Genomic DNA, 23,786 nt, shown 5'->3' with positions numbered 1-23,786 from the left:
TTGAGTCTGCTATACCAGAGAATTTAATCCAAGAAGTATCACAGATTTCTTTCACCTGGAGTGAATATCCTGAGAGATATCGTGTATACACCGGGGACGTGTTTAAAACGAGCCACGGCTATCCTTCCCCGAATAGAGTTAACCTTGTCTCGAAGGATAAGGGATAGGATTGGATATGTGGGCAAGAGAGCCGTCACAACCTCCGATCCCAGTGTCTCAGTGTACTACTGCAAACACATTTCCTGGGTCACTATTCCTTCTTGTAACGCCGTCCTGACGGTTGATTGGAGTTTTTTTGTGTGTTTTTATAGCTTTTTTGAGTGATTTTGTGATCATGGATGCATCTGCTTCTTCCTCATTGACTAAGTTGAGTACCATTTCCTTCTGTGTTGGAGAATTTTGCATCTACCCAGTTATTCTTAAAATGTGCATGCTTTATGTTGCCCGCGGGTGGCGCGTGGTCGCTGTTGGCAACTCGTGTATCCAAATCGCTCAGAAAGGCTTAGTTATTTTGTCAAAGTGTTGTAAGAATGTGTTTTAATTTGTTCTTTTACCATTGCGGTATGATTATGAGTCACCCCCTCATTTACTATTGTCTGCTTATGCATATTTTATCAGTCTTGATTTAGGCTAACTTTTCCCTGGCTGTCAGCCATGACTGGTAAATATGTACTTGTATGCCATCACCTTCTTTCACTTAACCTTATGGTTTTCGTGAGGCTGCCCATCCTCCCATGCTGTTGATGTGTCAGTGGGAAGTAGCATTCCTGAAGATCCTTCTTGGAGCATTAGATAGTATTTTGCAGTTGTTCTAGAGTGACTGTTTTTCACTCATCCATTTAGCCTGTGTTTGGCCAGGCAGCACTGGTTATGGAAACTTATTCCCTATGTCTACTTCTTGTCCAACCCTTAGAATTCACTAACCTTGTTCTAATGCTGATGGGTAGACCTCCCTTTAGTGTCATCTTACCCATTCCTAGGCTTCCCTCTTAGCTTTTGGTAGACTAGCGGCTGGTTGTGAGGATTCGTTGTGTGTGCCTTCTTACTGCAAACCCCTTAGAACGGCATATTAGTAGACCTCCCTTTAGTGCCATCTTACCCATTCCTAGGCTTCCCTTCTTAGCTTTTGGTAGATTAGCGGCTGGTTGTGAGGATTCGTTGTCTGTGCCTTCCTACTGCAAACCCCTTAGAACGGCATATTAGTTGTAATGCCACACTTAGGCTTTCCTGTCCTGCCGGCTCACCAATCTCCGAGTCTCCCTTCCTCCCCCCTCCCCCACCCCTTGTGTCTTCTGGTGCATCTACTTTCTGTGGAACTTTGTTCCCCCTCCCAGTCCAGTTCCCTGGTGACTGCTATGTCATTAGTTGCTATATAGATGGATGGGATAGCTTGTGGGCTATCTAGTCTGGCCCTAGGTAGATGAGATTTTTATTCCTTCCCTGAATTAATTCTCTCAGCCTCCTTAGAGACCACTCTTGGGTGGTTTACTTGCCCTTTCCCCTTCCTAGTTAGGCCATAACCCTTTACTGTCTTAGGAACTACAGTTCTTTTGTCCAGTCTATTTACCCTAACATTTGAGTTTCTCTCATCTGCTTTGTAGCCTAGGCTTGCCTGCCCAATATTTCCTATGACCTAACCCTATCCAGACTGAGAGCTAGTGCCCCTTGGGGTTATCCTCTGCTGCCTTAGTAGTTGCCTAGTCTATGACTGCAGCTTCTCATCCTGGGCTATGTACCACTTACTGTGGAATTTTGGCTCCATTGCCAGGTTGGTTTATCCTTGCAGAAATGTTGCCTTCTGTCCCTGCCTCCAGTTTTGTCGGCTTGAGTTCTTCTAGCATTGGATGTGAGTGGGCTATGGGGGAACTCCCCTTCCCCCATAATTTGGTAGAAAATGGAGGAAAATGTCCCATCAACGGAACACCCATAATCCCAGTCAGTCTATTAGACAACCTAAGGTGAATAATTCACAAATCATCCTGCCTAAGCCGGCAGCAATTGCTCCCTGGGTGGTAGCAGGCCGGCCTAAGGCAGCAGCTATTCATAGCATCAACACACTAAGGATGTCGATACAAAGAGGCAGAGGCATCGTCCAGTCAACAAGGGAAATTAGGACAATCCTATAAGGAAACAGTCCACAATCAGGGAGAAAACCACAGGAAATGAAAGACAGCAGATAAGTAAATCTGCCAAAGACATGGTCATTATCATTAAATCATGAGAAGGGGGGGTTAGCCATTAAGATAATGAGAGCCGTACAAGACAGTGTCACATGGCAGGGGGCAATTACATAATAAATGATGAGAGGTGGTGAATTAGACAACTTTTACATCGTAAGAGGATTTATTGTCTTAAGTTAATATTCACAGAAACATGAGAAGAAATCTCCTTCAAGTGAAATGGGACTTTAAATCTTGGGAATTACATAACAGAAGAAATATAACTCACTAACTTTCAAATTGCTGGAACAGGTAGTTAACCTGAAAATTACACACACACTCGGGGAGAGTCAACTTAGAGCAAGTTACTGTTAATCTTCCATCAGTAGAATAGCAATTTATTTCAAGTCCCAAATGTGACTTATTAACTAAACATTAGTCTTAATTTCTATCCAAGTCAGGCAAGAGCGAGGGGCACACAAATTACTTGTCTCACGTCATAAGTCAAAAGTAAAATTTACTACCAAGATCGCAACCTAGTGGAGTGTCATTTGGGCGTAATGATCGCCCAGCAGCGACGAGGGCACGCAGCCATCTCCCGCACCCGACTCCTCTCGCTCTACTTCCAAAGGCGAGTTTTTATGGCACCTGTCTCTATGGGGGTCAGGTGCTTCCACTAAGATAGGTGGTATCCATTTGCTATGTGACATCTGCCATCTAGGTCGCCCCGATCTACATTGCCCCAGCTTATGTCCAACCTCCCTCATGCTTTAACCTGGGAAGTAAAAGAATGACAACAGTTTACATTCCACAGTAATGATGCAACTCTCTCTTCAGGCCCAGTGGCTTGTGACCGAGTTTACAATACCTTGGAATCTTGGGGATGAGGTCATAGGTCAGCAACCACTGCCCTACCTCTTGCGACTTAAATTAACCCCATTAATTTTTTTAATTTTTACTTTAGTTATTCTACATGTGACAAATCCCCCTCCACCAGACTCAGGCACTCTGGGCCTTGCAGAATTCAATATTACTTTAAATAAAGGGAATGCCATTAACTTTCAAGAAGAATCAAAACAAAACAAAATAAAACCCCACTGAAAATTAGAAGACTTGAATTAAAAATTCATATGTAATAATTAACACATTTCACAGCAAACGGAAACTGGTGAACAATTATCAACAAAAAATGAAACTCGCATATCAAATTCATTAAAAATACTATTACCAGTGAACACGGTAAAAATCATTCAAAAAAGAGTTAATCATTAATCAACAATACACGTCTCTATTTATGATATATATATACTTCATATATGAACATGTATGAATAATGTATAATTCATTAAGAAAACATATAGAGGACAGTGACTGCAAATTGCCAATTACAACTTTTACAGCAGAAAATAATCTTTGTATTTCAAAATACTTGACTTATCTATATCCTACAGTCCATTAGTGAATGCAGTCACCGTACAAGGATACTGAAGGCCCTCATATGTTAAGCTTACACTCTGGCTCATTCATTGGACTCTCAGTCTGAAAGAGATCTAGGATGTAATACTGGTAAACACAAATGCATTACACAGTCATTATGTTCCTAACCAGAACTGACAATTACTAACAAAACACACCAAATTTAAAGGTTTAAAGGTTTAAAGGTCGCTCATGAATAGCAGAGGCAAGGGACAGTGACATTGCCCTAGCAAGCAGGACAATGCCCTAGAGACTGACCATATTTTATATGATCAGCGCCCAAGCCCCCTCTCCACCCAAGCTAGGACCAGGGAGGGCCAGGCAAATGGCTGCTGATGACTCAACAGATAGACCTATAGGCTCCCCCAAACCCCCCAACCTTAGATCACAAGGATGGTAAGGTTGCAAACACTAATGGCACTAACGAGACTGAGCGGGACTCGAACCCCCGACTGGCAAACACCAGGCAGAGACGTTACCAATCAGGCCACAGCAACCTGTTAAAATTACGTAAAAGAAACGTTTCACGAAAAAAAAGAAAATAAAATTCCTTGGAAAATCATCACATGTACACATATCCTCAAGATTCACTCCATAGATACTTTTGTATCTCTTGGGTATACCTGGATCCAGTACACTCATTATCAAATAGTGACAATAATAGTTAATAAGTATGGCCATAATATGCAAAGAAATCACAAGAAAGAACATCACCATCAAACATCATTAATCATAATGAAATAGTATTTAATATCTTCGAACATAATGAAACAACACCTAATACCTTCAAACATCATTTAATATCTTGTAACAGCTGTATAGAAAATTAATGTGTAATATCATCAAACAGTTAACCAACTTTATACATACATACATCATATACCAAGGCACTTCCCCCAATTTTGGGGGGTAGCCGACATACACAAAGAAACAAAAACAAAAAGGGGACCTCTACTCTCTACGTTCCTCCCAGCCTAACAAGGGACTCAATCGAGTTCAGCTGGTACTTTATCATACTAATAAAAAGTATTATAATTAAGCAAAGCTCTGTTCTTCCACTCAGAACACTTCTGCAGCTATCCATGAAAAGACGACAAAATGGTACTAGTACAACTCATTTGGGCGATGCTTATACTCTGCATTAAGTGAGGCATGCCTGGGATCCCCAGAACCACTCCCATTACTGGAGTGTTCCCCACAGCCCCGCATTTATTGCGCGAATTCTGGCGGGCAGCCTTCCTCAAAGCATCATCTTTGAGTGCAACAAGCATCAGCTACTGGGATAAGTTTTGCCAGCATAAAGAATCTGCCTCCCCCCCCTCAACCGGGGTCATGTAGGGCATCAAAAAGCATCAGTTGAAGTGGCTATCCTGAAGGGTATTTAGCCTTGCATGGTGTATCGGCTCCTCCATGTTGACCAGTTTTTCCAGCTTTTTTTCTATAATGTATGGTTTTGATCAATCACTTTATTTTTATTTCTGTACATATTGTTCTTGTTATCATTCTTGTTAATTTGGTTTTTAATTATGATGTATCTTTTTTATCACCATTAATTCTTATGCTCTCTGGAGACATTGAGTAAAATCCGGGACCAGTTTGTCCTAGATTTCGTCAATGTCGTTTACTGTATTGCAATATTCATGGTCTTCAAATATTCAAGACCTTACAGTTGCATCCAGATAGTGACAGGAATGGATGTGATATGTCTGGATTGGAACCAGTGGTCTCACATCTACATATTACCTCCATTCAACCTCCTACTGAAAGTACTGAGCAAACTGCAGACTTTCAAAGGAACAGCAGCTCTGGTAGCTCCGAAGTGGCCCAAGAGCAATTGGTACCCTCTTGTTCTGGAACTCAAACCCCTCCAGATCCCTCTACCGTCTCCAGTGCTGTCCCAGGTTGTTCAACAGACAACTGTCTTCGCTTCCTCCTGGATAACGAAAACCCTTCGGCTAATGATTTTCTCGTTCTCGCGGGTCAAAGAAAATTCGGAGTTGCGAGGGAAAGAATTGACTTCGTAGAAGAGTACAAGTCCAACACCACAAAACGACAATATATGTCTTCCTGGAAAAAATGGGTTGCGTTCGTGAAAAGTTATCAGCCCTCTTGTATTTCTATGGACTTCTGTATTTCTTTCTTTATTTCTTTACACGATCTAGGTCTAGCCTCTACAACTATTGCCTCATGTAAGTCGGCACTAACTTGACAGATTGCGTATGCTTTTGATAACGAACTCAATTGCGATCTATTCAATAAGATCCTGAAGGCTTGTGCTAAACTGAAACCTAATGCTCCTCCTATGGCTATTTTATTGTCGTTAGATAAAGTCTTGCACTTTGCCTCTTCGATAGATAACACCTCTGCCTCTCTGAGGGGTCTTACTCAAAAGTCTATCTTTTTGCTTGTAATGGGAGAATGTTATCCTTTTGGTATTTTGGCTTCTAGTGCTAGTCAGTGAGATTGTGGCCCTTTCAAGGGATGATGGCCACATTGAATTCTCGCATTCGAGAGAGGTAAACCTTTATCCAGATCCTGCATTCTTGGCGAAAAACGGACTTCCCACGAAACGCTGGGGGCCATTCTCAGTGCCAAGGGAGAGTCTTAAAGCCTACATATCAAAGAGATGGGCCTTTAAAGGCGGTCAACTTTTTAAAGGGGAGTCGACAGGATCTAACCTTTCCCTAAAGCAGGTAAGGTCCAAACTCACCTACTTCATCAGAAGGGCCGACCCAGAAAGTATTCCAGCGGGTCATGACCCTAGAAAATATGCCTCTTCCTTAAATTTTTCCCAATCTATGCCCTTTTCTGGCTTACAGGCTTACACAGGATAGAAATCTTCAAGTGTGTTCTCCGAACATTACCTACGTCAGTTGGAAGAGATTAAACACTGTGGTGGCCGCTGGTAGTGTAATTTAAACCAGCTTCTTAAGTGTTCTGCACAGACTCGTTTGGACTGGATAATTGGGACTTGTCAGTCTACATTGTGCAAGGGGATTATGATCTCTTGTTCCATAGGCCCTTTTAATGTTGTAATGAGTTACAAGTGATATTTTCTTGTTATGTCATGAATATTACTATATTACAACTCGGTTTCACAATTTGAGGTCTGAAAACTCAGGTTTTCTGTATTTATATATATAATATATATATATATATATATATATATATATATATATATATATATATATATATATTGTATATCTTGTATTATTATTACTACATGTATGTACTTTCAGAATCATTAAAAGATGAATATTACTTTTTGCTTTTCCTTTCTTTGGACCTGCTGTCTATACAGTATGAAATAAATGTAGTGTATCAAAATTTCTTTAACCCTCCTTTTATTGACTTTGATCTTTTCATCTACTGGAGACAAAGTTCTTCACAGTGAGTGGGACTGTGCTATTGATTTACTTTGTTCCTACCTTTGTACAAACTTCTTGCTTACTCTCATCGTTTGGTACCATAGTACCAATGCTGTAGGAATATGCTTATATCTTTGGAGTTATAGGGTTAAAACTCTTCAGCCACAACTGAGAATGATAATTCTCTGGTACACTTTTATCAGGACAACATGGCTCAAGCCCAAAAAAAGAATTTTGACATAGGAAAAATCTATTTTTGGGTGAGATAGCCGTCGTCATGATAGCCCGCCCGTTATCTTCTATCCCCTCCTATTTCTCAGTGTGGGACTTCGTGTCATGCGCTGGCTGCTCCTGGAATGGTTCAACAGGAAGCGTGTTAGTAGTAGCACATCTTTGAGATCGGGAGTTGTAACGGCTCTCTCGCCCACGTTTCCTACCCTATCCCTTATCCTTCGAGATAAGGTTAACTCTATTTGGGGAAGGATAACTATGGCTCGTTATTAACACGTCCCTGATTTATACACGATATCTCTCGGGATATTCGCACCAGAGGACAGAACTCTGTTGATACCTCTAAGATAAAATTTCTCTGGTATATCACTCGCAGAAATATCCCAAGTAGAAGCTGCCAATGAGGAACTTCCATCAGGACGACATGGCTATCTCACCCAAAAATAGATTTTACCTATGTCAAAATCCATTTTATGCTATAGTAACTATTTTCCAATTTGTTATTTTTTTCATTTTACCATTACACACTGTGAGGAAAGGGGAAAATATCTATCCCTACATTGCAGAAATGCTACGTCTTCTCCCATGTACGGTTGACACGAGGGTTGACTCGCCTATTTCAACACATACAGTGGCATACTTCGCTTTTAAAACCACACAGTATTCTGCGTTATTCATGCAATAGTATCTTGTATTCAGATAATAAAGATACTGAAACAAAGGAAAAAATAGAATATTTCGATTAAGTGTTATGAATTATCTTCATGGGAAAAAACAAAGGTGTAGAGTATGGATGAGGATGAATTTAGTAGCTATCAATAATTCTATTAACTTATTTATATCTCTATCACACTTTATCTCTGCCTACATAAACACAATCCTTTTCAAATTTCTATAAATTAATGCGAAAACAAGCACAGTATGCCTAATTAAAAGTATAGTAGTGCTTCACCATGAGATAATCTTTAAAAAGGCTCAAAAATCCTTTTAGTATATTACTCCCAGGAGACATTTGGACTTTTGAATTGAGAGGGATAAACGGAAAAGGTAGACCTTAACCCTTTTACGTGGACCTTGCCCGAGAATAAGCCGCTGACCCAGAGACAGCAGCGTACCACAACACTCCCCTGTGATACCAGCACCGGTCGCCCTCGTCCCTGGGTACCTGCCTCCTGGCGGAAACAGGTGTTGGAGATCTTGCACGTGCTGTCGCATCCCTTCGGACAAACAACGGCACGGCTGATGACTGAAAAATTTGTCTGGCACGGCATAAAAAAGGATTCACACGAAGGGGCTAGGACGTGCATGGCATGCTAAACCAGCAAAATCAGTCGTCACACAGAATCCGACGTCGGGGACTTCCTTCAACCGAGGCATCGCTTCGGGCACATACACGTCGACATCGTGGGACCCCTCCCACAGTCCGGAGATGCCAGGTACCTTCTCACAATCATAGACTGATCCACCAGGTGGCCAGAAGCCACCCCCATGATGGAAGCCACAACCAACGCTTGCGCAGAAGCACTCCTGTCAAGTTGAATCAGCCATTTTGGAGTACCCGACGACATCATGACCGACCGCAGGCCAGCGTTCCTGCCCGAGCTGTGTGTCTCCATGGTTCGCCTACTAGGAACATCCCTTCACTGCACGACGGCGTACAACCCCGCGGCCAACGGCATGGTAGAGAGGGTACACCATTCACTGAAAGCTTCCCTTATGGCATTCTGCGCCGATGAAATTGGAAATCACAACTACCATGGGTCCTCCTCGGCCTCAGGACCGCCCCCAGAGCAAACGACGAGGTATCCCTGGCGGAGAAAGTGCACGGAAAGACAATGGCCGTACCTGAGGAGTTCTTGCCAACAAATAACACCAATCAGGACACGCCTATCACGTGGCTTCGTGAGGTCACTGAGAAATTCACGCCGTGTCTGAGGACCTTCACCGACAGGCCCAAGCGTTTCAAACCGAAGGGCCTGGACACCTACAGCTTCGTCTTGTCAGGAATGACGCACGTCGACCCCCCGATGCGGCCATAGGAAGTAGGAAGTAGGTTGGCCTAGGCACCAGCCGCCCGTTGAGATACTACCGCTAGAGAGTTATGGGGTCCTTTGACTGGCCAGACAGTACTACATAGGACCCTTCTCTCTGGTTACGGTTCTTTCCCTTTGCCTACACAGACACCGAATAGTCTGGCCTATCCTTTACAGATTCTCCTCTGTCCTCATACACCTGACAACACTGTGATTACTAGACAATTCTTCTTCACCCAAGGGGTTAACTACTGCACTGTAATTGTTCAGTGGCTACTTTCCTCTTGGTAAGGGTAGAAGAGACTCTTTAGCTATGGTAAGTAGCTCTTCTAGGAGAAGGACACTCCAAAATCAAACCATTGTTCTCTATTCTTGGGTAGTGCCATAGCCTCTGTACCATGGTCTTACACTGCCTTGGGTTAGAGTTCTCTTGCTTGAGGGTACACTTGGGCACACTTTTCTATCTAGTTTCTCTTCCTCTTGTTCTGTTAAAGTTTTTATAGTTTAAATGGGAAATATTTATTTTAATGTTGTTACTATTCCTAAAATGTTCTATTTTTCCTTATTTCCTTATTTCCTTTCCTCACTGGGCTATTTTCCCTGTTGGGGCCCCTGGGCTTATAGCATCCTGCTTTTCCAACTAGGGTTGTAGCTTAGCATTTAATAATAATAATAATAATACCGGGGTCCATACCGCGTTGGGAAAACCGCCCCCAAGCCATACTTCTTCATGATCCACAGCCAAGAAGACAGGGTCACCATCAACAGGCTGAAACCCACATTCCTGACGGTGGACGACGATGCCGCAAATGCCAGAAAGGTGCATACGCGAGTGCCGCCCCAAAACAAGCATCCTCCCACTTGGTGCAACCAGCCTCGACGACAGCCAGTCGAACCCCCAGGGAACCCCGCCCAGAGAGGCATCCTGTCGGATGACACATCAGAGGTATAAGCCTCCGACAATGGCCCTCGTCCCCAGATCTCAAGAACCCGGGGCCAACTTCACCCTCCTCGAAGATACCAGGATTGAAATGCCACGTTGTCAACAATAATTATTGTAAAATAATTCTTGTCTGAGTGGGAGTACAGTACTTGTAAAGAAATCATTCTGTCGGATTTTGGTTCACCGAAATCCAAGTTTATACTTATCATTTCTCAACAGTACTTATTACGGCCTACTGTATTTGTATATACAGTACACCAATGTATGTAGATTTTTCCGGTCTTTCAACCGATGTATATATTATGCCATTTCATGTATTTGATGTTCCAGACATTGTATGTAGTTTCATAAGAAACACAAATGCTCGGTCAGGCTTGACCTTTGTGCGACGAAGGTCATCTCGCCCAACCCGGGCTCCTCTTTTACGTCCGCACTCCTGTATATAAACAGAATGTCTCGGATGATAAACAAGTCAGTTCTCAGCAGCTTCTCATTATGTGCCCTCACAACACCAAGTGCACGTCCATATGTACACGCACAAGATGTAAAGTTGTATAGTCTTCACCAGTTATCTCCTCCCGTATATGATGGTTTTCACACGTATACCCTTCCATGACCCTTCTGCTGAAAGGTCATAATAGGCATAATTTTCTTCACACGCCAGATCTACATGTACACGATTGCCAACAATGTATGCACACAATCTCCACATGACATTATTGATTTCTGTATCATACTAACATCTAATTAGTCACTGAGAAGAAATAGAAGCTTTGCCAGACAACCTGTCTGCCTACAGAAAATCATACTCCACAGAGATAATTTTTTTTTCTTTTTTTTTTTTAGTACCGTTGTGCACGAACTGCTACTAAATGATCTACGATCCATTGGTATTGAAGATCAAGCCTTTGAATACCACCCAAAATGACTACCATGTACAAATTGGAAATTCTTATTCATCATATGAACTATTAAATAGAGGGTTACCCCAGGGGAGTGTATTGGGTCCAATCTTATTCTGTATCTATACTATTGTTCTACCGAAGGTACGGATTGTAGTTTGAACTGTTTGCAAACGATACACGATTTTACTTCTCCGTAAATATTATGGACGACACTGCTGAAACTCTAGACCAAATTTTTACCAGTTTTAGGGAATGGATGACAGTTGAACAACTACAATTATAAGAAAATAAAACTGAGATTATGATGGTTGAAAAGAAAAACAACCTAAGAAACTTAGGTGATATTTCGATAAACACAAATAACAACTCTGTCTCGATATCTAGTAAAGTTCGTGATCCCTTAACTATTTGCAAACCACGGTTCGTGATCTAGGTCTATTTTTTACTGTAACTTGTCCCTCGACGCTCAATAAATCATTTATTAAATAACTGCTGGATATAATAGAAACATTGCTTTTATAAAAAAAGTACCTGGATGAATATATTGTAAATAAACCTGTGATAAGCTGTGTTATTACCAGGATTGACCACTGCAACTGCATCTACCATAATCTCCCAACTACGCTTCTTGAGAAACTACAAAGCATAATCTAACAGAGGAACAGGACTGATAAAAGGAGTCCCATCCCGAGAAAGGATCATGTCCTCCTATAGGTAGGTAGGTAGGTTGGCCAGGGCACCAGCCACCTGCTGAGAGTTATGGGGTCCTTTGACTGGCCAGACAGTACTACATTGGATCCTTCTCTCTGGTTACGGTTCACTTTCCCTTTGCCTTCACATACACCGAATAGTCTGGCATATTCGTTACAGATTCTCCTCTGTCCTCATACACCTGACAACACTGAGATTACCAAACAATTCTTCTTCACCAATGGGGTTAACTACTGAACTGTAATTGTTTAGTGGCTACTTTCCTCTTGGTAAGGGTAGAAGAGACTCTTCAGCTATGGTAAGCAGCTCTTCTAGGAGGACACTCCAAAATCAAACCATTGTTCTCTAGTCTTGGGTAGTGCCATAGCCTCTGTACCATGGTCTTCCACTGTCTTGGGTTAGAGTTCTCTTGCTTGAGGGTACACTCGGGCACACTATTCTATATAATTTCCCTTCCTCATGTTTTGTTAAAGTTTTCATAGTTTACATAGATATTCGTTTTATTCTTAAAATATTTATTTTTTCCTTGTTTCCTTTAGTCACTGGGCTATTTTCCCTGTTGGAGCCCCTGGGCTTATAGCATTCTGCTTTTCCAAATAGGGTTGTAGCTTAGCAATTAATAATAATAATAATAATAATAATAATTGATTACCAATGACTTCCTTCGGACAAGAATTGAGTTTAGAAAATGTACAACAACCAATTAAGTTATTAGAACTGGACGCTCAAAATATTTGAATGTATTGCTATATATTGCGCAATCAATAAATCGTGTTGACGCAAGAATAAGAATACTTACAGATGGTTTCAAATTACTGGAACCAAGATAGGCTTATAGTTATGACATGTCTGTTTTGACGTTGTTACTGTTTTTAGAATGATTTATTGTTAATTTGTTCTCTTCATTTATTTATTTCCTTATTTCCTTTCCTCACTGGGCTATTTTTCCCTGTTGGAGCCCCTGGGCTTATAGCATCTTGCTTTTCCAACTAGGGTTGTAGCTTGGATAGTAATAATAATAATAATAATAATAATAATAATACTGTACAAGTTACAGATGGTTTCAAATTACTGGAACCAAGATAGGCTTATGTCTACTGTGGGTTCCAGAACTTCCAGTCTTCCAGCTTCCAGAGCTTTCAAATATGCGGCCCAAGAGTATAAGCCTCCACTGGACATCCGAGAAACTGAAGGTATTAAGGCTTTTAATAAGAATCTGAAGACTTTGTTGTTTTCAAAGTGCTTTGATAATGTGAATGTAACAATAAATGAGCTCTTGAAGTAAAGTAGAGTATGTAAAGTAACTTCATTTTGCAAATATCATCTTTACTTTTTCGTCTTTGTAATGTACATGACAATTAAATCACGTTGCGTATAGTCATTCAGGTCGAAGTTATAAAAAAAAATAAAGTTTTGACAATTATTTTATTGAAATATAAATCTGTATCTTCTTAGGAAGCCGTTTTGTATAATAGCAGTTGAAACCAGAAAGCCGTTTTGTATAATAACAGTTGAAACAAGAAAGCCGTTTTGTATAATAACAGTTGAAACAAGAAAGCCGTTTTGTATAATAGCAGTTGCAACAAGAAAGCCGTTTTGTATAATATCAGTTGAAACAAGAAAGCCGTTTTGTATAATAGCAGTTGCAACAAGAAAGCCGTTTTGTATAATAGCAGTTGAAACAAGAAAGCCGTTTTGTATAATATCAGTTGAAACAAGAAAGCCGTTTTGTATAATAGCAGTTGAAACAAGAAAGCCGTTTTGTATAATAGCAGTTGAAACAAGAAAGCCGTTTTGTATAATATCAGTTGAAACAAGAAAGCCGTTTTGTATAATATCAGTTGAAACAAGAAAGCCGTTTTGTATAATAGCAGTTGAAACAAGAAAGCCGTTTTGTATAATAGCAGTTGAAACAAGAAAGCCGTTTTGTATAATATCAGTTGAAGAAAGAAAGAAGAAGAATTGTAAACAAAGTGCCGTGCTTGGTTGGAGGGTGTAGCGTGTCCCATAGATTTAATTTCTCTATTTCTCGTTGTATTTAAGGTTTGTATTTATTTTACTCGTAAACTATCGTTTAATGATGTTACATGTAACATCTGTATTGGGTAATAAAGGTAGCCTAGATGAGGAATGAATTTATATTGTTATATAGAGTTATAGACCACTCATGGTTTACGGTAGAAAAGCCTATGTCATGGGCCACAATCTATTTACCTTTAAAAATTATGTTTAATTATAGTTTAGTGCATTATTAGGGAGCTTTTTTAGCTTGTTGGGACAGAATGGGTGTGATTAAAAAAACATTTAAAAAAAAAAAAAGACCACCACCTACTTAGCCTAAGAGCCGTAGCCTTACCGGTAATTTTGTAGTGTATTACATGGCAATGTAACCTAGGAAAACAGCTACTTATTCTTGTAGAAAAAATTACGCTCCCTTCGAAAATGACATTTGTTCCCGTCGCAAATGAATAGTTTCAGAAATATATATACATCTATATCCTCCAATAATGGGGGACCCCCAGTGGGAACTCGGGGTTTTGGGTTGGAATTCGGCAACTTAAAGTTAGCCGAATTGGTTGATCTGTTTGTTTCCGTTTGAAATGAACATCAAATTCAGTTAAATCACGGTATTTACTATAGGAAAACATATATTTTCTCTTCGAAATCTCACCCTGTAATACAATACAAAATTACCACTGTGTTTTGCTTTCCAGCCGTCTTCACTCCTGGCAAGGTATCTAAGACTAAATCCCAAAACTAAATGCATATTATTGTATTTCAGACTAAAATAAGTCTTAAGCACCATAGAATAATAATAATAATAATAATCATCTTTATTTCAGCAAAAGCCATATGCAGAGTTACAATAAGGGTACAGTGATCTTACACTTTTGACATCGTAAATAAAAAAGATGAGATATGCAATAATATCAGTGATATATTATAAACATCAATTAGCAGGTTGAACACAGAGTTCTAAGGTCTGGGTAACAAAATCACAATAGAATTAACGCTTAACAATGATGATAACATACATATTAGCAAACAAAAAGAGAGGGAGAAAGAGAGAAAAAAAATGGAGATGACAATGATAAATATGTTGGAACAGAAATTGCTTGAATAATGAAAGAACACTGGGGAGAAAAAAAAAATCTAGTCACTGAGCAGGTGGTGTGAAGGAAATACAGGACATCCAGACAACAAAGATGTAACATAATAAAATGCATTACTGGGTATCATACCAAAGTTATTTAGTGATGAAGATTTGGCATAGCCAAATATATGATACTTTAATTACTAGCGGAACTGGAATTCGGTATAAGAAATGGACGGGTGCTGGCTAGGTTGATATTTTTCTCTATATGTTTAATAGGGGCTGGGGCATAACAGAATAACTTAAATATCGGTCAATTAAAATGTGAAATAAGTTTTTCACTCTGTCCGTTGTTTACATCTGAGAGACTGAAGGGGACTTATTGCGCATACTTGGTTTCTGTGTATTTACAATGACGTACCTGTCAGGGTTTTTTTTTTAAACCAATTAAAAGCTTACAAGTACTGTACTTCGTAATTTCCTGGATGTTGTTCTACAACAGCTGTTTTTTTTCCACCTTCCCCTGTTGTTTCAACTTAATCATCATAGCATAAAGACGTCCCCAAGAGGGAACTTAAGGGAAGTACATCAATCTATTTCAAAATTTAGTATAATTTCATTTATATTTGTCGGCAATTGATTTGATGGAAATGCTCTCTGTTCAGTGTAAAGCTATTGTTACTCATGTGAAATAAAAAAAAAAAAAACAGCAAAATAATACCTCTAAGGTCCAATTCTGACTTAATTTTTAGGGAAAACCAGGTCAATGTCTACTGCAAAGCTTCTGTAAAGATTGCCAAAACAAAGAAAAAACAAAAAAAAGAGACGGTGTCAATCGTAAGGTGAGGAATTAGGAGCCTTTGTAGATCAGCGGCCAGGTCCTCCCGCGGGCATAGAAAACGGGAATTTCTTCCTGTTTTCTAACCGTTCGTAAGACGTGGCTGTTGTTCTACAAAAGAATGTTCTGCCAAAACTCTAGAAGAGAACACTGCCTAACTTGAATGGGCCCACCTAACCTTACCTACAAGACGTGTCTCTCCTTAACGCCTCCCTGCGACCCCCCGTACATAGCCGTATAATTAATCTTAAACCTACACGGGGGGCTACCGGTCCTCTGCGACCCCTCTTACACTTGCCTATTCTTAATCGGAAGTCATCATACATACATGTGGCCGCTATCACTCATACACACAAGCATATTCTTAATCTTTGTATATCGGTATAGTAAGTACTTACCCTGGGTATTTATAACATTCTGAACAGTTAATATTCTATACAAGTTTCCGATAAAGTTGAAAATAAGGCGGCCGCTATCATACATACAGGTGGCTGCCATTCTACACACATCCCAGGAATTATTTGTGTTTTACTTTTTCTTAATGTAAGAATTTATTTGTGATTTAGTTTATCATAATGTAAGGAATTATTTGTGATTTAGTTTTAGTTTGTGACCTGGGAAGGGGGGATCCGGCCAGCAGTTGTTACCTGGGTTGTGACCTGGGAACTACAAGGTTAGGTTAGGTGGGTGTGTTAGGTTCTGTACCCGTTTGCAAATCTCAAACGTGTTGAATAATCCCGTTTTGGCCTATTTTCATCCACTTACATGAACCTTATATTTTTCCAACTGGTTATCTTGTGCTTATTTTGCATTTCTGACCATTATTATTGCTGCAAATCTCTTGTTTATGACATTTCCCCACCCAGAAGACCCCGGTTTCCCACTTGGGTCCCACATAATTGTCTTTATATAAGGGGGTCCAAATACTCATGAATGGGTGGTTTGCCCCAATAATCATGGTCAGAAATACATAAAAAAACAAAATAGCTATTAGGAAAAATATAAAGTATCATACTTACTTTTACGGGTTTATTTCTCGCCCTCCATCAGACACTAAAGGTCTGTTCAGGCAGGCCTTGGTGTGTGAAAATAATTTCTATCCAGTTAATATTTACCTATATACAGTACACTGTACCTGGTCCTGGTCTGACTTATCCCTTAAACATTGGTGCTGACTAGACTCGAAGTCGGTCTCTGGAAAGGATCATTTACTTAATAGGAGACTTGCATGTCCGTTCAACTCCCTTTTGCATCTTCTCTTCATTTTACAAGGATTATAAGTAGAAATACATATGAAACTGAGGGCATAGAAATATTACTAGATGTAAATTGTAAAGGTAAAGAATCAATAAGGAAAATGTACAGTACAGTATATGAAACTAGTAAATTGTATATATATATATGTATGTATATTCTTTTCATTACAGTGTGTATGTTGCTGTTTTTAAACATAAAACTTACCCGCTGGTTATATAAGAATGGCTAAAGTCCCTAGACGCCTGGCAGAAATTCAAAATCTCGCGGCTATCGCAGATATGTCAGGTGTACACTAGCGCCCTCGCAGTAGACAGGTCGAACTATACCAAACCCTTCAGATCTTCTCTGCCGCCATTGCTGGCTGAAACAATTTGAAATTCTCTCGAAACTTACTCTGTTTTGGACGGTTATTTGGTGATGTACTCCGTTTTTTGAGTTGGGGCTTTTGCATAATTGATTTCCTTTTCATATTTTCTTGAAATCTTTTTTTTGTTCTGTAACTGACATACAAACCATGTTATTTAATAGGGGTTTGTTCCGTAACCGAAATACAAACCACGCTATTTACAAAGGGTTATTACTTTTAGCGTAGCTGAAATGGCGAGCCATTAGAATTTAACGAGGGTGTATTACCCCCGCGCTAGTTAGCGGGGGGGTAGGGGAGTGGTAGCTAGCTACCCCTCCTCCCCCTCACACACAGGTGAATACTCACTTTCACTTTTGGCTCGGACTGTGACAGACGTCTCTGTCTTGGTCCTCGCTTGGCAGCCATTGTCTGTTTTGTCTTTACTTAATCGCTTACTTTTCTTTTACTCAATATATATGTAAACATGTTTTCATGTTTGTATATATATTTGAGTATAGAAATAAGTAAGTTTCCTTTTCAGATGTGTGTGTGTAGTGTACGATATCTACGTGGAGGCCTCGGCAGTTAGGCCACCACGGCCTAATTTTATGGGTTGCGATCGAGTTTGACTTCGGTCTTTCTCTCTCTCTCTCTCTTGAGGTCGTTCACCCTTTTACTATGTTTTACTACGCCCTTGTAGCTTCCTTCCCGTGTGGGTGGGGTTGCTACGCCGTACATTTTGTCTCAATTAGTTTATGAATCTAATTGTAGTTGTTAATTTTTCAGCTTGTAGAACGATTCCTTTCGGGGTTTTCGTTTTTTCTTTAGTGTTCATTCATTTTTCAAATTACATAATTACATAGTTACATAATTATAATTGTTATAATTCTGTTTTGGTTACAGCTCTCCTTCCGCGAGTGTAAGTGGTTGTGAGGGCACGTGCCTGTTGTGTAATTCTTGTTCCTTTTCCTCGGGATTCCTCTTCGGAGCCTTCCCGGGGGAATGAATGTGTACTAATATTATTTGTTTTATTTTTTTACAGTTACCGATCTAGTTCGTTTCTGTAATATAGCAACGGTGTGAGCTGTCTGGTTGAGTCCTGGGGATTCGGCTGTTGCTGCCTCCCCCCTTGTATTGTCGTCAGGGGCGTGTCTCCTTCTACTGGTAGTACTCCCGTGTCGACGGACAGCTCTCCAGTTCATTTTAGAACAGTCAGGAGGCTTGCCTCCTTGGGCGGATAACTTTCCTTCCGAGGGAAGTTTTTTCCTGTCCAGGCTTGAGCTTTTCCTCTTTTGGGGGGTTCTTCTCTTGCCTTTTTTTCGTGCGACTATGCTCTTGGTGCTGAGCGGTCGCACCTGCAGTTTCGCTCAAGGGGCTGGGCAACTGCAGGAGCTCCTCTTCGGAGGATTGCCCCTTTTAGGTCACTGGCTGACCAGTCTCTTCCACGAAGTGTTTCTCTTTCGTTCGCGAGAGAGTACACTCATAGAGACTCCTCTTCGGAGGTTTCTTCTGTTGCTGTTGCTGTTGGCCTCCCTCGCCGTAAGGCCCTCCGTCCGCCTCGTCGTAAGGGCCTCTCATCTCCCTATAAGGGTGCTTGAGGCGCCTTTTTGAATCTCCGTTTGCAGCCTACAACTTCTTTTTCTCGATCTTCCGTCTTGGTGCAGATGGACAGCAGTCTAATCTCGTCTTCCGACGGGCAACGGTCTTCCCGACGGACAACGGTCTTCCCGACGGACAGCGGTCTTCCGACGGACATCAGTCTCCCCGACGGACAGCGGTCTTCCGACGGACATCAGTCTCCCGGCGGACAACGATCCCTTCGGGGCAAAGGGTTGCCCCCACGGGGGTTCTTCCCTTGCGTGTCAGGGTTTCCCTGCGCGCCCTTCTGTTCGTCAGCGCTCTCCTGTTCGTCAGCGCTTTCAAGATGATCTTCCCTGCGGTTCCTGTTACGTGCCCTGTGCGCCCACGTTCGCCCTCGCGATCTAGAACTTCGGTTCAGGTCGGGGTCAAGGACTCTTCTTTACGCAGGCTTCCACGCGTAGCCTTCTGCTCGTCAGCGATCATCAGCTCGTCAGCGATCATCAGCTCGTCAGCGATCATCAGCTCGCCAGCGATCGTCAGCTCGTCAGCGATCATCAGCTCGCCAGCGATCTCCGGATCGCCCACGTGTGTTACAGCTGGCACGCCAACGTTCTCCAACACTTCTGAAGGAACATGGTTCGCCAGCTACTAGCTCAACTGCGGATGCTGATCGCCATCGCGCGACCCTCAACTGCAGATGCTGATCGCCATCGCGCGACCCTCAACTGCGGATGCTGATCGCCATCGCGCGACCCTCAACTGCGGATGCTGATCGCCATCGCGCGACCCTCAACTGCAGATGCTGATCGCCATCGCGCGACCCTCAACTGCGGATGCTGATCGCCATCGCGTGACCCTCAACTGCGGATGCTGATCGCCATCGCGCGACCCTCAACTGCGGATGCTGATCGCCATCGCGCGACCCTCAACTGCGTGCCATCGCACAACCCTGAACGATTGCCCGCTTACGCATGCTGCTCCTCATCGCACCACCCTGAACGATCGCCCTCCTGCAGATGCTGATCACCATCGCACCCTTTCACGCGATCATTCACCTGCGCATGCTGCTCGCCATCGCACAACCCTGAACGATTGCCCGCTTACGCATGCTGCTCCTCATCGCACAACCCTGAACGATCGCCCTCTTGCGGATGCTGATCACCATCGCACCCTTTCACGCGATCATTCACCTGCGCATGCTGCTTGCCATCGCACAACCCTGAACGATTGCCCGCTTACGCATGCTGCTCCTCATCGCACCACCCTGAACGATCGCCCTTCTGCAGATGCTGATCACCATCGCACCCTTTCACGCGATCATTCACCTGCGCATGCTGCTCGCCATCGCACAACCCTGCACGATTGCCCGCTTACGCATGCTGCTCCTCATCGCACAACCCTGAACGATCGCCCTCTTGCGGATGCTGATCACCATCGCACCCTATCACGCGATCATTCACCTACACATGCTGCTCGCCATCGCTTACCGCCAGCGATCTTCTTCACCTACGCGGCAGCACGATCCCTCGCCGTCACGCCCATTCGCCCGCGCGATCGCGCGCCCCGCGCGATCGCTCGCCTGCGCGCCCGCGCGATCGCTCGCCTGCGCGCCCCGCGCGATCGCTCGCCTGCGCGCCCTCGCGACCGCTCGCCTGCGCGCCCGCGCGACCACTCGCCTGTGCGCCCGCGCGACCATTCGCCTTTGCGCGACCGTTCGCCCTCGCGCGACCATAGTTCGCGGCGAATTCCACAGCCGGTGGTAGCAGCAGGGACGCCTGCTCCTAGGCGGCACTCGGGATCACCTCCATCCAAGCACAGGTTGGTAGTGCAGGACGAAGACAGGTCAGTACAGCATTCTTCCCACCTTCTTTTCAGGCAGGAACCGTCGTGTCCTCTCCAAAGGATCGCCCGATCCCTTTCACCTTAGCGAGGATTTCGGACTCTGTGTCCTTGGAGCAGCAGACATGGTTTGATCCGCTGGCACGGGCGTTAATGAGGGTTATGAAACCAGCACTCACCGGCCAGGGTAACAAACCAGCGGCTGTCTCTCCTACGCTGAAGAGAAAGAGAGGAGTGGACTTCGTGGTGACTTCCCCCAGGGCGAAGTTGGTTCCCAAGAGGTCGGTCTCGAGGGTCCCCACTCCTGCACGAGTACTCTCTCCTTCTCCCGCCCTGGAAGGATTTTTGGCGGGGGGGCTTTCCGTTGAAGATTTCTCCATCGGACAAGGGGTGACTGCTTACCTCTTCCTCTGGGAGCTTACCAGGTTCTTTCCCTCCTCGGTTACGGCCCGAGGTTTGGTTCAAGGAAGCTACAGGAAGATCAAGGGTACTTTCCTCCTCTCGAGCTCAGGCACCTTGGCCTTTCGTCGTTAAGTATCTACTTGCGGACAAGCTCGATGTTGTACCATCTGGACGCACTGACTGAAGGCTTCCTTCGGGTGTCTCATCTGTGGAGGTCAACGACCTCAGACACCCTTCCATCCTTGAGAAGAGTTTTGTCTTTGCCCAAGGACAGAGACTTAAACATCTGCTGTGCGGAGTAAATCGACTTCCGGTTTCACTCCTCCAAGGCGCTTTCTTCCAGACTCTGCAGGGCTCCAGCTCCCTTTTCTTTCAACCACGTCGGCCTAAGTTATCGGCTACGACAACTGGGACAAGGTGTCCAATTGCAGTTTCCTCCTGTCAGGAACAGATGGCACGGGAGACTCCCCCGGGGGGGGGGCATAGCCCTAAAAGGAGTTCACGAACTCTAGGATTGCAGGTTTTTTCGCTGGGAGGATGCTTAAGGTTACTCATCCGAATGACAGCTTCCCGATGCCCATTCCCGCACAATCTCTGTGAGTAGCCAAGGATATCGCGCCTGCCGTCTCTGTCAGCGAATTCAGTGTCTCTGAACCTCTATGCCATAGCATCAGCAGAGTTGCCCGGTTGGGCAGAATGATCCATACCTTAGGCGAAGGTCTTCCTTAGGATCATCGACGGCTTCACCCCCGGCCCCCTCAGTCGATCCTTTCTTGTAAGGAAGGATCTGAGAGGGGATGTCCATAGTCGACCTCTCAGCCCTGATCAAGTTTGTCGAACAAACTTCGGCCAGCGTAGACCAGCAGAATCGATCAGACTGGTAACGAGGCGACAGGACTCCTTTAACCCTGGATCGGAAGGACGGGTACTTTCAGTTTCCATTCCATCCATCTTCCAGGGTGCTCGTCGAATTCAGCCTAAACTGCAAGTATTCCTGCTTATGATGCAGTGTGGCTATCCCGCCGTGGCATAGCAGGTGTGTTTCCCCAGAGAACTCTCCCTGCCTTCCTTTTGGCCGCTCAGGTGCAGACTTCCGCCTCCTCTGCTGTTTGGAGGGCTGGTCAACTCCGGTAGGCTCGGGTTTCGACCTTCTTCAGCGCCGGGAAAAGCTTCCGAATGCTGACCATGAGTGTGGACTCATGGTATTTTGCTTGGAGCCTTCTCTTCCTCTGCCTCAACATCTGGAGTATCTGGCCATGATATTGAGTCAACCGCCTTACCACGTTGGAAACCCCGCTTCTCGTCCGTCCAGCGAGGTTAAGCAACGTCGGTACTTGGATGGGTGACCACCTGGGGACGCCAGATTCTGTTACCACATCCTCCGAGCCTTCCTTTCGGTTGACTGTGGCAAGACTGAGGAGAGTCGCAGTACCTGTTCTCAGTCAAGCAGAGTTTTCAGCCCTACCTTGGAACGTTTCCTAGTTCTTCTTTCCTCATTGACCCGTTTATAGTCCGAACGGTCGCCTCAGGATAAGTTCCATGTGGGGCGATCCAAGTTCCGGTGGCTTCAGCCAATGTTTAACCGGACTCCCTGGCCCTATGGGACCAGCGGAACTATTAAACCTGCAATTGGGGTTGACCTATGGAGCCTCTTGATGGTAGTGGATATTCTCGTCCTTTCCCCACATTCTTGATGCGGTTCTCGGACTCGTCAAAGGAAAGGGGGGGGGGGGGCATGTTCCGGTCCAGGCCTATGGTCAAGACCTGAAGGATACCTCTCCATCATTCAGGCAGGCTTAAGGGCCTTAGTCTGGCCCCTCTTCAGATCCTACCGCTCCTGCCAAGTCGCCCCGTTGCGTGTCGACTTCATGCTAACCAGCAGGGGACGCATTTTCACACCTTCACATCTTGCAGTAGAGATACCGGGATGATTGAGATTCTCTCAATTCCACCATCGGCTCTCTCATTCCAGGCAGGGGAATGTTTCTCTCAGACTATCCGAGCAGAGCCTCATAGAGAGAGTGTACCTAAGGGTCTTTGACCTTGGGTAACCAGCAAGTGCTGGTCTGGGGGACCTGATCGCGACAGCTTGGAACCTCAAGCTTCCGCTAGTTTTCCCCCCAGTCTCAGACCCCGAGACTCTGGCAAGATGCATTCCGGTGATGGTGGGACAACTTCGACGCCTGCGTCTTCCCTCCTTTTTGTCTGCGGACAATGGGTCTCAACAAAACCAGGTTGTCTGTCAACCTTTCAATGGGAGAGCTCCACTGGGACTATGCGCAGAACGGTTTCTGGACCCTCTGCTTCCCCTGACGGAACTCCCGGGAGAGCTTCTCCCACGGCGCAGACTACTCAAGCAACCACACTGCGACATCTCTCCCGAACCGGGGCGTCGCTTCGGCTTCATGCCTGGAGACACTACGCTTCCTCCTCTAGAAGAGACAACCCGCTACAGTCGCGGTACGGAGGTCGCGTCATCTGCGATAGTCATCCACAGGGGTCTCCCAGGCAAAGTGAAGAGTCTAAGGTGGTTGGTGCCGTGGGAGATATACCTCTTCCCGTGAGGCCTCTTCTCCAGCAATAACGGTCTTATTGCCTTTCGG

The 23,786-nt window shown here is 43.8% G+C and overlaps 1 protein-coding gene across 1 annotated transcript in view; it reads left to right on the top strand.

The window, feature by feature from the left end:
- The first annotated feature begins 13,753 nt into the window (after window positions 1-13,753).
- The window catches only part of LOC137649298 (nuclear RNA export factor 1-like), a 53,972-nt gene continuing 43,939 nt past the window's right edge, over window positions 13,754-23,786 (top strand). Inside the window, exon 1 of the mRNA XM_068382287.1 lies at window positions 13,754-13,869. The gene's annotated coding sequence lies outside the window, so the exon portion shown is untranslated. The remainder of the gene's footprint in view (window positions 13,870-23,786) is intronic.

The sequence above is a fragment of the Palaemon carinicauda genome, chromosome 1, assembly GCF_036898095.1.
Source record: "Palaemon carinicauda isolate YSFRI2023 chromosome 1, ASM3689809v2, whole genome shotgun sequence".
Classification (NCBI taxonomy): Eukaryota; Metazoa; Arthropoda; class Malacostraca; order Decapoda; family Palaemonidae; genus Palaemon; species Palaemon carinicauda.
The sequence above is the reverse complement of the archived record's forward strand: the minus strand, read 5'-3'. Positions and strand labels throughout refer to the sequence as shown.